This window comes from Triticum urartu, chromosome 7A (assembly GCF_056163025.1).
Source record: "Triticum urartu cultivar PI428250 chromosome 7A, HENAU_Tu73, whole genome shotgun sequence".
In the NCBI taxonomy this organism is placed as follows: Eukaryota; Viridiplantae; Streptophyta; class Magnoliopsida; order Poales; family Poaceae; genus Triticum; species Triticum urartu.
Genome location: NC_141879.1, coordinates 357,764,842 through 357,774,086, shown reverse-complemented (window position 1 = coordinate 357,774,086; position 9,245 = coordinate 357,764,842). Strand labels below are relative to the sequence as shown.

Here is a 9,245-nt window from a genome sequence, read left to right as displayed (position 1 = left end):
ACATAATCAACACATGGCAATATGCAACAATATGATGCATGCTATGACATGGCAAGATGAAGGTGTCTTGGCCTAATGCAAGCTAAAACAGAAAGGGATGAACTCATTTGAGTCAAAGATTCAATTATTAGCTTATTAAACATGGCTTTATTACTGCATTACCTCATTCTGCTTAAACAGCAAGGTTAACTTGTTTTGTCATGCATGAAACCATTACAGATGGATAGATTGAATTTTTCTGATCATTTTTCATATATAAATCTTTGCATTTGGAGCTATGGTTGATTTTCTATGATTTTTAGAAGTTTTGATTATTTTCTGGAATTTCCTATTAAAGAATAAATCCAGAAATTGAATTAATGCGTCAGCACTGCGTCACTGTGACATCAGCGGGTCAAAGGCGCCAGCCCAGGTCAAACCTGACTGGTGGGCCCCTTCTGTCAGTCTCTCAGCTAACTAACAGAGTTGGTTAGTGTTTAGTTAGCACTAAACTGGGTTAGTTAGGCTCTGGGCCCACATGTCAGTGAGAGAGGGGTAGTTAACAGTGTCATTAACCTCTAACAGAGTGATTAGCTCTAATTTAAACTAATCTAAATTAGTTAGAAGCCGGCCCCACACATCAGTGTCTCAGATGGAGTCAAACTGGGGTCAAACCCCTGGTCAGCGGGGCTAATCCCGCCGGCTTGAGTCACCGGCGAGGCCGAGACGGCGGAGAGCTTCAGATTTGGTCCTCCGGTGACCAAATCGCCGGTGGAGACGTGCTATGCGTAGCTGGGGAGCTGCCGCATCCAGTGGTGCAAGTGGTTGGACACGGGAACACCGGAAACAACGCCGGCGAGCTCGGCAGCGGCGGCCGGAGTTCGGATGGGGTTGGGTTCGACGCTACGGTGCACGGGAGAAAGAGCTGGTGGTGGCTACGGGCTCCTGGTGCTGCGCTGAGCACAACGGTGAGCTTGGCTTCGAGCCACTGTGGCTCTAGCCACGACGGCGCCATGGCCGGCGGCGGGGAGCTTTCGGGTGCGGTGGAAGTGGCGACTACAGAGGCCAAACGAGCACGGGAGCTAGGGGAAGAGGAAGAGGAGCTCACAGCGGGGTCGAAGAGGGGGTCAGTGAGCTCGGGGAGGTCCTGGCGGCGACGAATCGACCGGAGACGGCTCGGGTGCCCGAGGTTGAAGACGAGGGCGAAGACGGCGTTCGGCGGCGTTTGGAGTCGCGTGGGTCAGCGGAGAGGTCCAGGGCGACGAGGCGGAGCTATTGGGCTTGTCGGAGGGGCGAGGGGGTGGCTCTGGTGACGTCTACGGCGAACGGCGGCGAGGATCGCGCTCGGCCATCGCGGGAGAGGGTGAGGGAGACGAGGGGGAGAGTGAGGGAGGATGAGAGGGGGACGTGGGGGTCGGCGTGGCATCCCTGGACATCTCCAGGGCGTCGGCAGAAGCAGGAGGTGGCCGGCGTGTGGCCGCGGGCGCCGGCCACGCGCTCCTTGTCCTCCTGGCGGGAGGACGACGACGACTGGCAAGGCCAGTTGGCTGGGCCGAGCCAGGTGGGCTGGGCTAGCACAGGTAAGGCCCAGGTGGGCTTCCCTCTCTTTTTTTGATTTGTTTCTGTTTTTCTATTTAACTACAATTGTTGGGCTTTATTGAAAATACTAAAACGTTTCCAAAAATCCTGAAAATAAATGTGGGCTCTGTTTAGAATATTTCCAACAGTATACATTTATTTCCAGAATTATTTGAGCATTTAAATTATTTTATAGCATTTAAATGCCCAAAATCAAATACTTATGATTTAATTCAATGACCTTCTATTGACCTATAAAATTGTGCACCAATTTTGCCAGAGGTTCTAACCCAAGACAAAGAGAGTGAACTTTTTAGAAGGGCATTTCAGGTTCATTGAAAAATAACTTTAGTAAACCCTAGTTGTTTTCAGGGGGGTGTTGGGGGTTCTGTCTTCCCCATTTCAAATTTAAGAGGAATTTAAACATGATGCACACTCTAATGCTTGAACTAACTAGGGTGTGACAAACTAATAGATGGCAGATGGGAAGTGATCTACTTTGTTGACGAGCACAGCCATCCATTGGTTGACAATCCATCTTTTACTAAGTATTTACGATCACATCAAGGGATCGCAGCAGAAGAAAGGGCCTTCCTTACCCACCTTCATAATTGAAATTTGACTACAAGTTTTAAACCACCCCCTCCAACTTTAACACCTTGGACATGCCTATGGATTACATCTTTCTTGCTTCAAACATGTGGCTGATTTGCTTCAAACATATGCCTGATTTGCTTGATAATACCACAAAATTGCTTCCAGTAGGACTTGATAATGTCTGATTTGTTTAACAGTCTGGTTGCTGGACTTGGATAATGTTTATCTATTTGTTGCTCAATGCAAAGTTTCTACTTGCCCGGATTCTTTTTCTTTTGTAAAAAAAAATTGATGTTGGCTCTAGACTTACCTATGATTAATCTTTTTATAGCTCAAATTCTTGATAAATACTCCCTCCATTCCAATATCTAGTGCACATAGTTGTGGGCACACATACCAACACGTGAGTTGGAGGCTGGAGCTTTGACGGAGAATACCCTCACCCAGGGCCATGTTGATGCAGTTCGGCATAAGCGACAAGCCAGGAGGCTGCATGTGCGCTACTGCACAAGGCTATTTAGGTCCAAAGTACAGGATGGCTGCAAATGCGCACTATAAACCGGAATTTTTCTAAAAAAACTCATACACACTACATATAGGAACGGAGGGAGTACTTGTTTACGATAACACTTGTTTCTGTGTGAGCTCAACTTGCAAATGATTGAATATTTTGTTGCTCAAAATTCATAGTTAAGTACTTCCCCTGGTTTGTTTTATGTAGTTTGCTCATGTATTTTTACATCACTGCTGAAATGCCTGTACATTTTGTGCTAGTTGCTTGTATAGCTTGATGAATTGCCTAAACTCTTCATTTGAGTTGCCTTCCTGAAAGAAGCAAAACTGTTTTGATACTATTTTTGGGTAAAAGGGGATTAACCACCATTATGACTTTATGTCGACAGGTCATATGATGCACATCATGTCAGAATACTATGGGACGAAACTCATCGTCCTTATGGCACTAAGCACATTACGAACCTTGAGATGGTCTTGAACAAGGATGCTACAAGAGAAGGGGATATGACCGAGATAGTTGCAATCTTTAAAGATCAGCAAAAGGAGGATCCATATATTTTTTACAAGATAAAGTATGATGAGGGGGACATGGTTGAAAATATATTCTAGGTCGATGGTGTGGCAAGGAAGGCTTACGTGGAACGTTATCACGATTGCATCTCCTTTTACACAACATATATGACTAACATGTACAACATGCCCTTTGCACCATTCATTGGAATTAGTCGACATGGGCAGTCATTCATGTTGGGTTGTGGTTTTGTTAGGCAAGAGTTGGAATCAAGCTTTGTTTGGCTATTCCATACCTTCCTCAAGGCAATGCATATTCTAGCACCCACCAACATCATAACTGTAACACCCACAATGTCATGCTACAGTACACTCCCCCTAATGGTGGCCATGTCATCATAATTACTATGCCAATTGTCACTTGTCCAAAATCAAAGCCAAATTCAAATTTAAATATCAAGTCAAAAATTTACATCTTCAAAAATTGCAAACAAAATAGTTCCTAATTTTGCAAATATTTCCTACTTAATTATGTTGAGGAAAACAACATCACCTAAATTCCCAAAATGCCCCTAGGATTTAAAAACAGTGCCCAAAACAGCCCCTTTAATCTATTTTCATTTTTATAAAATCTAAATGAAATCATCTTGCCTCCAAACTTTTTGTGGGAGTACTAAATAAAACCTAGCATTTGTTTTGACAACTTGCATACTTTACAAAAGTCATTTGGTGGTCGAACAATTTGTAAACAGAAGAAAAAAAAGCAAACAAAAAAGGAAAAAGGAAAACAAATGCTAGAACTACTGTTCCCATGGGCTTTATGTAACACCCGAAAGTTAAGCTACAGTAATCACACACTAATGGTGCCATGTCATCGCAATCTAATTTCTAAAGCCTCACTTTGATCCGAACCGAGTTCAAATTCAAATTTAAAGTAAAGTCAAATTATTTTTTCCTCAAAAGGTAAAACTAAAATGTTCGCATTATCCTATAATTTCCCCTCATCATTGTCATGTTGAACCAACTTCATCTGACTAACAAATAAATTCCTAGGTGAATAATAAATGGTTCAACAACCAATTATTTGACCCTTTTCAAATTATAAAAATATTTCAAAAATTCTAAATGGCCTGGAACTTTTTGCACAAACCTAGAATATTGATTTATATTTTTGTGTCAAGTTTCACGTTTATAGAAAGTCATTTGGTATTTAATTAAGTGGCAAAGCAATGAAGAAATAAGAGAAATCAGAAAACAAAGTTAAAAAAAGAAAGAAAAATGCCACACACACTGCCCCACTGGGCCTTGGCCCAACAGGGTGGCCTAGCCTGTTCCCCACCTCCCTCGTTCCCTACCCCACGCCCGTGCGCACGCCATCTCATCCAGGCTCGCTCATTCCTGTCTCTCTATCCCGAACTCCCTCCACTCGATCCCCTTTGCCGCCACCATGGTCGTCGGATGGTTCCGGCCGGCTCCGGCGGCCCCCATCGACGCGCTGGCCCTCTATGGCTTCCCCTCGAGCGGCTCTATCCATCTACCCAGCGGGTTTCTTCGATTGCTTCATCCTCGTCTCGTTCCCTTGGCCTTTAGGGTCTTGGTGGTGGTGGCGGATCTTGCTGCCGCCGACCTTCTGGTCGTCGTGGGGGTTCATCCGGCACCTCTAGCGACTCACCGTGGCACATCGGTGCCCCTGGGGTGGTGTCCCCGTACGGTGATGTCCTTGGGGTGGCGCCACCGTGCCCGACGCTCACCTAGTCGCTGCGGTGGTGCTCGGTGGTGGTGCTCCGGCGGCTTCCAGACCCTCTCCTAGTTGTGGTGATGGTCACACCACAGCCGTGGTGTGGCTGAGCCTCTGCTGCGGCTACAAATTTCCTTTGGTGAGCTCCTCCCTGTTCCTTCTCCATGATCTTGCTCCTGCATGGACTTGGCCATGATTTGGGATGTATGTGGGGTTCTAATAGTTGTTGCTAGATGTTGTAATCAAGCACCAACTCCTACTGGAGCTCTGTGATGATAAATTCATGTTGTTTTAGGGTTTGTCAGTAGCTGCACATGTGTGCTTGCTTTATTTATGTGTTCCTGGGATGCTCTGGTGATATGGGGTTACTCTGAATTTGTTAAGTTAGTCCAGAGCAGTGATTGATTTACTGCTATGTGGACTTTGTTGTCCTGTTAACTGAAGAATTCTTCAGTTATACAATTATTGTTGTCTGCATCCCCTAGGCAGCAACCTAGCAAGCACCATCCTTGTTTCCGGCGAAGCCCGGACCACGAACGCTGCCCAGCTCATCGTAGCCGATGATTCCGACCACCTCGGTGAACCTCGTAACCACCAGGAGACGCACGCGAGCTTTAACTTTCAAATGCAACCAATCATGCAAACAAAACCGTGGCCGATGGTGAGAGCACGGTCATCACCGGCGCCCTTCCCGTACTTCGGTCGCGCTCACCCCGCCGCTATCTGCAGTCTCGCGCGGCCTGGCCATGCCCGGCGCGCCCCTGCCCGTCCGCCCGCTGTAGCTCGCACGCGCCCGTGCTGACTGCTGTCGTGTCGCTCCCCGTTGCTGCTCTAGCTACTGTTGTTGCTCTGCTGCTGCACTACTGTTGCCGCTCCGCGTGCCACTGCTTGCTGATGGTCTGCTGCTAGTGCTACTGTCTGTTGTCGCTGTTGGTGCTTGCCGCACTGCTGCTTCTCTTCCATTGCTCCTGCTAGCTGCTCTTGCGCCGTTGCTTCTCGACTGCTACTTACTACTGCTGCTTACTCCTGCTACTAAGCTGTTGCTTGTTACTACTGCTAATGGTCATGGTCGCCGTGACTATGCACCCATGCGTGTTGGCCATGGCAACACAACTGTGGCTGAATGTGTGGCCGACCCTCTGTAAATTAGTTTAGGGACTAATTAGTGCTAGTTAAATTAGTTGCTACCCTATGACATACGAGTCCCATTTAATTAGGTTAGTCTTATTTATTTGTTTAGGTACAGCCTATGACATGTGGGCCATGCTCTTCCCCCTTTTGACCAGTCAATTGGCTTAGTCAACTCGAATTATTATCAAATCTAGAAATTCCAAAAAATGAAATAGACTTTAGAAATTCATATAAAATAAACCGTGCCTCGAATGAAATTAATTTATATATGAAAGTTGTTTAGAAAAACCAACGAATCCGTTTATGCAACCCGTTCATCTGTCACATGTCCCTGTCCCTAGAATGCTGAACAAGGAACCGTCCCCTTTTTTAATCTGTCCGGAAAATGGCTAACACTGGGAAAACATCCCCAGATATTTTCCCGCTCTGTCTGTAACGTGTAGCACTGTATTAGGTCACCCCTAGCGTTGCGTATTGCCATGTCTTGTTTTGTGATGTTTTGATTTCTCTGTTATTTATTGTGTTCCGCCTCCGTTATTTCTTTCCGGTAGGTCCCGAGACCGCAGTTGAACTAGTGATCGACTATTTCACCTTCGAGGGCCCGTTTCTGTCTGCAGATCAAACAGGCAAGCCCCCCTTTGATCAACCCGTTATTGCTTATTCCTTCTCTCTACTGCTTGCATTAGAGTAATGTAGCATTTTACTGCTTTCGGTTAATCCTATTCCGCTGCATAGCCTGTCTTTGCTACTACTGTTGTACCTTTACCTGCAATCCTAAATGCTTAGTATAGTATGCTAGTTTATCATCAGTGGCTCTACATTCTTGTTCGTCTGCCATGCTATACTATCGTTTCTTAATCACTCGGAAGGTGATCACGGGTATATACTTACATACATAATATATTCTACATGTGGTGACTAAAGTCGGGTCGGCTCATAGAGTACCCGCGAGTGATTCACGGATTGGGGGCTGAAAGGACATTTGTCCCAGCGGCCCTCTGTGTGGATCTTTGTGGCGGAGCAACAGGGTAGGTTGAGACCACCTAGGTGAGAGATGGCTTGGACCCTGGTCAGCGTCCGCGGTTACTTCAAAATAACAACAATTATGGGCACTCGATATTGTGGTATCAACCGAAGCCTTCTTGATGTCAGCGACTAAGCTGCGCGCCCGGATTGGATTGGAACGGCTGCTCTTGTATTAGGGAGGCTAGGTGTGCTTACCGGCCGCGTACGCAACATGTAGGTGTGCAATGGGCGATGAGCCCAGACCCCTGCGTGCATAGGATTTAGACCGCCGTGCTGACCTCTCTGTTGTGCCTAGGTGGGGCTGCGACGTGTTGATCTTTCGAGGCCGGGCATGACCCAAAAAAGTGTGTCCGACCAGAGGGATCGAGTGTGTTGGGTAATATGGTGCACCCCTGTAGGGAAGTTGATCTATTTGAATAGTTGTGTCCTTCGGTAAAAAGACGACCCGGAGTTGTACTTCGACCTTATGACAACTAGAATCGGATACTTAATAAAACACATTATTTGAAGTGCCAGATACAACCCGGTGATCGCTCTCTCACAGGGCGACGAGGAGAGGATCGTCGGGTAGGATTATAATATGCAATGCTACTTGATGTTGTACTTGCTACTCTCTTCTACATGCTTCAAGATGAACGCTGCCAGAAGCGTAGTCTTCGATAAGACTAGCTATCCCTCTCTTATTCTGGCATTCTGCAGTTGAGTCCACATATACTACGCATTTCATTGATACCGATGTATATGTAGTGTAGATCTTTGCTTGCGAGTACTTTGGATGAGTACTCACGGTTGCTTTGTTTTTTCTTTTTTTTCTACTTTCCCGGTTGTTGCGATCATATGATGGAGTCCAGAAGCCAGAGGATCCCGAGGATGATTCTACATGGAGTTCGACTTTGAGGAGTAGTTAGGAGGTCCTAGGTAGGAGGCCTTGCCTTTTAGATCGTTGCTATTTTTGTGCTAGCCTTTTTAAGGCAAACTTGTTTAACTTACGTCTGTACTTAGATATTTTTACTTCCGCTGATTCTTGTGTTTTCGAGCTTATGTATTCGAGCCATCGAGGCCCTTGGCTTGTAATATAAAGGTTGTATTATTTTTATTTGTGTCATAGAGTTGTGTTGTGATATCATCCCATGAGTCCTTGATCTTGATCGTATATATTTGTGTGTATGATTAGTGTACGGTCAAATTGGGGGCATCACAAGTTGGTATCAGAGCTGACTGCCTATAGGAATCCCCTTTCACATTCATTGACCGAAGTCGAGTCTAGACATTACAAAACTTTTACTAACATGGCTATGCGCCTTACGGGCCCACGTCGCCATTGGGTGGTATTAGGATATTTTATTCCTCGTCTATACTCTTGAACTCTAATATCTCTTCTATTCGGGTTAAATGATTTTACTAACTCTAACTCTAGGTTCTTGGAATTACTTCCTCTCGGAGATCCCCTCACTTCAGATGATTATTTGGTGCACCGAAGGATTCCGAAGATACTCTCTGGTGCTCTCTCGAGATATTGTGCCCGTTGCTTTTGCAATTCCCAATCACCGAAATATCCCTATGGATAAATACATAGACAAGTCATTCTTACTTTTGTTCCTAGTTGATCTTGTTATTACAAGATACCCCAAAATTCTCTCTATTGATCCAAGAATACTTTGTGCCTACTACCTTGCAGTTCTTGCCACATGAATACCCTCTACGGATAATTCCTCGCACTTACCGAGTATCCGCTCTTCCCCTGTTCATATGATTCACAAGACACATTGAAATACTATATGATCTTTTGGTAATCCTCTGCCCGCAAATACTTGTCTGCTTGCATTATGGTTGCGTTCCATATGACTAGCAATATTCATAGTATCCCTTGTCATTATCATTTTGAGTCCCTTGATTCACCCTTCCGGCTCAGACGTTGTTTTAAACATAAGCTGGATCTCGACCAATCAAATTTCCATCGATTGTACCTCTAAGACTACTCAACTTATCCATCCCTAATTAGAACATTGCTTCTGATCCCTTGACTTGGAATTCATAATTCCTTTGCATTTGAGATTTGAATTAGTCAGTTGGTTCTATCATCTGATCACCTTGCATTCTTTCTTCTTCTGGTTGAGTATCGATGCTCGCATCAGATCCCTTGTGGACCACTAGATCCTTTGTTGGATTT

At 45.3% G+C, this 9,245-nt stretch overlaps 1 long non-coding RNA gene across 1 annotated transcript; it reads left to right on the top strand.

The window, feature by feature from the left end:
• Window positions 1–4,562: 4,562 nt before the first annotated feature.
• Window positions 4,563–8,201, top strand: LOC147959590 (uncharacterized). Its single transcript, XR_015610851.1, has 3 exons — window positions 4,563–5,057; window positions 6,601–6,675; window positions 7,927–8,201. It is a non-coding gene; the product is annotated as an uncharacterized LOC147959590 (long non-coding RNA).
• Window positions 8,202–9,245: the final 1,044 nt, after the last annotated feature.